Raw genomic sequence first — 6,000 nt, forward strand, 5'->3', positions numbered from 1 at the left:
GATCCTGCGGTTGTAGGTTTTGGTGTTAGCTCTTGACACCTTTGTAGATATGTGCAAATGACATTTTACAGCTCTTGAAGTCTTGCTTGGGTGTTGTCCTATCCGCTAACAGAGCGAGCCTCTGTCTGTGAAAGCGCATCATCGAGTCACCTTCACTGACGCTAAGAGTAAAGGGTCCAGAGGATGTGGTAAAGCAAATCATATACAGGCAGCGCTTGCTGGAGTTTATGCGCTAAGCTTAGCAAGGCAGGAGGCTGACAACATGGGTTCAAGGGTGTCCCTCACGCACACCTGCAAGGAGGTGGACGCTCTGAGATGGTGCCTGAACTAAAGCAGTATCTATTGCCAAAGGTGCTGCTATGTTGTAACCAGAAAAGCTGTGGTGAGTTGAGCTTTTCTGCTGTGCCTTGAGGGAATTTTTTTCCTGTGGTTGCTTTAAAAACAAAACCAAACAGTGGTAACCCACAGATGGATGATTAAAAAGAAAAGTACGGCTTTAAGACAGATGGCTCTGGGATGTTAGGAAATCTTAACTGAACTTAGAGTGTGGTCACATCCCTTGTAAGAAGTCACATAGTTTAACATGCACAAAGTCAGTCTTCCATGCCCGGAAACTGTCTAGCTTGGAGTCCTTGGGCTAGCTACGTATTTATGTGCTGGGGAGGCAGACTTGTTCTGAACAGTCTGCATTCCTGGGGGCTGGCAGGGAAATGGAGACCTCTGCATTTAAGGACTTGTATATATTCTAGAATATATTATAATTTCTCTAATTTGTGGTTTTTGTTTCTTAACTTTCTTTACCCCTTCTCCCTTACTCAGCAGGCATCTTGCAACAGATAATGACTAAGGGCTACGCACTTTCTTCCTTCAGTCTTATTGGGCACCTCCTTGAAGAAACTGTCCTAGTACCAGCAATTTATTTTATTCTGTTACAGATGACTTCAGCAACTAGCATAGGATGGACTGGTAGAAAAGTCTGGTGGTTGGAATCAGAGTTTAGAAAAAAGAAAATACAGGGACAATAGAGGAAAAGGCAGCTGAGAGAACAACCAAATCTGGAATTTGCTACTGGCATAAAATGGAGATTCCTTTTAGTGATGCTGAAGACGGCTATAGTTTTATTTGTTCAGTGCTCTAGGTGAGCAGGAAGGAAAAGGAAAACTTAAAAATATATAAACGAAACCAAAAACTCCACCATCAAAACCAACCTCTCGTTTCTACCCCCTGAGCAATAAACACAGTTAAAAACCCGAGCCAGTGTGAGTTCTGCTATGCCTCTCCTATCCACCATAGGTGGTATGGATGCCTCGGGCCAGGGCTGAGCAGCCCAGGGTGCCCACGCAGCCTGATCTGAGCTCCTCTCCTGGGCCAAGAGCAGCACAGCCCTGTGAGCATGATGAGAAGCTGCAACTAGTAACTCCCCATCAACACAGGGAATTCGTGCCAGTGCAACACCACACAGAGGCAGTGGAACTTTTCCAGACCTTGTTAGCACAGGCACCTCTGCACCATGCCTTGCCGTACGCTTAAGATGTGCCTGAAGGTGCTGAGGTGCCATTTTAAAGACACATAGGCAGATGTGAACTGAAATCAATGACTGGAACTCCCCAGGGCTTAGGCTGCTCTGAAAAATCTGTCTGCAGGTACATCTGCAACGTATCCCTGCATGCCTCTGAAAATTGTCAGTGTTCAATGAGATATTTCACCGAATAAGTGTGTGTACGTGTATTTAATGGACTACGGCAGAAAAGTATCTCATTGTTCAGAGGCTTTTTCCCTCTCCTCCTTTCTCTCACCTGTTGAAACAAAGCTCTGGCTATTGACATGTTCCTGTGATGTCTTGCCACCTGGACTGGACTGCCACCTTCTGTGTATGTTTAGGAATGCTCAGATTCCACAGGAGTGGTTGGCTCTATAGACTCCTCACCCTGAGTGGGAGGGAAGGCTGTAACACAGTTCAGAAAAGGAATGTAGCTGGGGGTGTGAGAGAGAGAGAAACCAGCTCAATTCTTTCAAAGGATTCTTAAATACTAACCATAAAAGCATAAATGAGTTGGAAGGGATGTTAAAGATCATCTAGTCCAACCCCCCTGCCATGGGCAGGGACACCTTCCAGTAGACCACGTTGCTTAAAGCCCCATCCAACCTGACCTTGAACACTTCCAGGGATGGGGCATCCACAACTTCTCTGGGCAACCTGTTCCACTGTCTCACCACCCTCAGAGTAAAGAATTTCTTTCTTATGTCCAATCTAAATCTACCCTCTTTCAGTTTAAAACCATTGTCCCTTGTCCTGTCACCACAGCCCCTACTAAAAAGTTGTTCCTCATCTTTCTTAAAGCCCCTTTAAGTACTGGAAGGCTGCTAAAAGGTCTCCCTGGAGCCTTCTCTTCTCCAGGCTGAACAGCCCCAACTACCTCAGCCTTTCTTAACAGGAGAGGTGTTCCAGCCCACTGACCATTTTTGTGGACCACCTCCAACAAGTCCACATCTATTTTGTGCTAGCAGTAAGCTGTAGATGCTACCTACAATGACAAGGTAGGAAAAAGCCAACCACCCCCCTAAAGAGTTCACTGCACTGTTGTGTGTAGTTGTTTTTTCTGTTTTGTTTTTTTTTTTTTAATAATATACAGGATATTTCTTTTGAAGTGTAAAATGTTCTTCCAGCCTCCCTCACCTGAATGGCTTTTCTGGCAGAAAAAACGTCAAGAAGTGGTGACTTGCACCAAAAGATCAGTCTCTTGGATGTAGTATACAGTCAATGCAATCTTATTTTAGGACTTTCATAACTGGAGACTGCAAATTGGAGACTTCTTTTTTGTAGTGCTCATCTTGGTAAATGGTGTGCATTACAAGAGGAGGGCTTGGAGATGAAAACTTTCTACCATCTCTTCTCCCTTTCTAGAAATAACTACTTAATTTCTCTATGAGGAAAAATCTGTGCTGATCTCTACCTGTATGATGCTTACACTTGTATTGTTGAGTTAAACTTAAAACAATAGCAAGCTTTTTGATTTCATGAGAACTGAAATGTATAGCTGTGTAGTTTCACTGCTTGCTCAGGATTCAGTTTTAGTCAACTGGTGAAATACTTCTGTCAATTTAGTCTTCAAAAGGCAAAATTGTCTGGTATGAGCTGGCTCTTGAGGGGCCTGAATTCTAAGTTTGCATAGAGGTATGAGAAATTGGGCTTTGTGACATCAGTTGCTTTGTACTTTTTCCAAGGTGACTCTCTTCTACTGTCCTCCCTTCCTGCATTACCTTGGTGGGTACTGTTCCTCCTGAAGAAGGGAAAAGTTATCAAGAATAAAAATAGATTTTAAAATGGAAAAATTGTTTTAAATGGACTGGTATGTACATCTGTTGTTGTCTGTGGTGTTTTTCTTTTTTTCTTCATCTAATATAGACCTGCCATTAAAACTCGAAGGCAACAAGTTTGTCTGAAATGTGCTTGTGCAACAATATCTTGTTATCCTTTTTTTTTTTTTTCAAAATCTGCAAACACTTGTCACAGAAACCACGGTGACTCACAACTTGGGTAAATCCTCCTATGCGGTTGCTTGCCCTCTTTATTATCTTTTCGCTCTTGCACTTGATTCCTTCTCTAGCTGCAAACTGAGACCTTGAGTTTTGTGCAGCGCTGACTTTGTGATTGTGCGCGCGCTGCTCAGTATAATGGGACTCCTTACCTTCCTCTCATGGGGGCTTTTAGCTGCTGTTACACCCTGTCAGTTTGTAAACAGTGACCATTCAGAACCTGCTGAGTTATGGAGGGTTTCGGTTTTGGTGTGACGAGTGTGCTGAATGTTTTGCCTGAGCCTTTTCTCTTACTCAGCTGAGGCTTCATTTTCAGCCTAGTGTTCATTCTCTGAACTTCACTAAACTGAAACTCCCTGTTCAGTCACTTCTCTCAGCGTGTCAGTTTAATGACTAAAGAAAAGCAAAAGGATAAAGAGCAGGAATAAAGGCAAAACTGTATTTGGTGAGTAAATTAGCTGGAGATGCCTTCCGGGGTGTCAGGTGAAAGCTGCCTTTTGTTTTATGGCAGCCTCAGCCTCACTTCTCATTTTGCAGTTTAAGTGCACCCCAGCTGCCAGTCAGCAGTTACAGATCCGAAACGTTTTAACTGGGAAAACCCCTCAATCTGTATTTTTCCTCTCCAGCAAACTGCCACTTCTGACAAAGAAAAAAAAAAACAAACAAAACCAAACTAAAACAAAGATTGTTTCTTTTTCATTTTTTCCCATGTCCGCATCATTTGAAGCAATTGTAAAAGACCTTAGCTAAAAAGCCGTAGCCCAGATACTGTAGTTTTAGCACTTTCTAGTACAGGACAGAAACCTTAATCATTTACTTACCAATGTGGAATCTCTCAGTATCTTGTCTGAATGTGCTGAGATCCAAGACCTGCTGCTGCGAGGAGCCTCTGCCTTGAATGAGGAAGTGCTGAAGCAGGGCAGGATGTGGAGCGATGACTCGGATGTCAAGGGCTACGTTTCTTGACTAGCTGAGGAATTAGAAAAGGAATTATTGACGGCACTCACTGTAGCATGCTCAGCTGACGTAAGGACTTGCTAGCTACCGCTTTACCAATAGTAAAAGCTCAGGAACATTCAATATTTCACTTTTCAGCTTTTCCCAAGCTTTAGCTGCTTATGCAGTTTAATGCAACATTCTGGTATTGCAGTGCTTTCTAGGAGAAATAGCTACTTTTTGTCTAATAAAACGTATGTCCCTGTCAGGAAGCATTTTTTTTTTTTTTTGCATGAATGTGCCACTTGAAGATGTTCAGAATAAGGATTTGGTAACACTTCTGAAACAACTCTTGCCTGTTAGCTCAAACAGGCACTTTAGACTTTGCTTGGTTCTTTCCTTTGGGAAAAGACAATAATTAAAAAAAAAACAAAAAACAAACAAACAAAAAACCCAAACAAAAAACAACAAAACAAAAAAAAAAAAACAAAAAAAAACCAAAACAAAAAACCAACACACACACAACCCAAAAATATCTCTTCTTACAGTTAGTTTTAACTGACATTCATGTATTTAGCATCCTATTCACCTGAACACAGGAGCTACCACTTGCAGTTTCTAAGCATACCTTTCCAAACTCTACATTGTCAAAAAAGCTCTGTCTCTTGTTTGCTCTGCAGTCAAGCACTGCTGTTTCTCTGACTCTCCGCTTTTGATGCACAGGTACTGAACAACGTTTTACCCCTTATGTTTTCAGACAGCCGTGGTAGAAGCCTTTCTCTTTCTCCTTGCTTGCGTCTTGCTGAAATGTCTACTTGGGTGTGGGTGCCTGGCATGCCTTGCTATATCACTTCATAAAGGAATTTAAGTTTTCTTTCTATGGGCATTTGCTAGCATGGCCATTGCTTCACTGAAGTTTTGTTGCACAGATTTGCATAATTGCACAATTCAGCACTTGCACATCACAAGTGGAAAAATATATTAGGTGGCTTCTGTTCAATTCTTGTCTTTAAACTACCAGTTTCTGGTTCGTGTGTCTTGCATTGAATTTAATCCTTCTGACATCTCCCTTTATTTTAAGAAGTGTGTTTGTGTACACACCTATAATGCACTGTTAGTGTTGAACTTTTCATTATATAAACGTGCCATAAACGGCATACCAATTGATTTAAAATAATTAGTATTCCAAACACTGTTGTCACTCATCTCAACTCCTCCTCTAGCTACTTAATCACGCTGGATAAATTTAAATATCAATATGTAACACTCGTATACAAAAAAAAAAATTGCTTAAACTTTAGAGTAAGTCTCAATTTTTTAGTATTAAGCCAGAAGTTAAATAGCTGAAGAAACTCTAGGAAATCATCTTTCATTATGCTAGAAAACAACAACAAAAAAAACCCCTTCTTAATGGTTTGAGAAGTAACAGTTGATAAATTAGTCAGCTTCGTGGCCGTATTTCAGCAATACACAGTTTATCATTCAAACGATGCTGTAATGGAATTACTCGTTCACTCCTGTGACAGT

The 6,000-nt window shown here is 41.5% G+C and overlaps 1 protein-coding gene across 1 annotated transcript in view; it reads right to left on the reverse strand.

Annotated features, from left to right (window-relative positions):
* LOC141749546 (ICOS ligand-like) overlaps positions 1–5,537 on the reverse strand; it is a 36,338-nt gene extending 30,801 nt beyond the window's left edge. Inside the window, exon 1 of the mRNA XM_074603217.1 lies at positions 4,359–5,537. The gene's annotated coding sequence lies outside the window, so the exon portion shown is untranslated. The remainder of the gene's footprint in view (positions 1–4,358) is intronic.
* Positions 5,538–6,000: the final 463 nt, after the last annotated feature.

The sequence above is a fragment of the Larus michahellis genome, chromosome 1, assembly GCF_964199755.1.
Source record: "Larus michahellis chromosome 1, bLarMic1.1, whole genome shotgun sequence".
Taxonomy (NCBI): Eukaryota; Metazoa; Chordata; class Aves; order Charadriiformes; family Laridae; genus Larus; species Larus michahellis.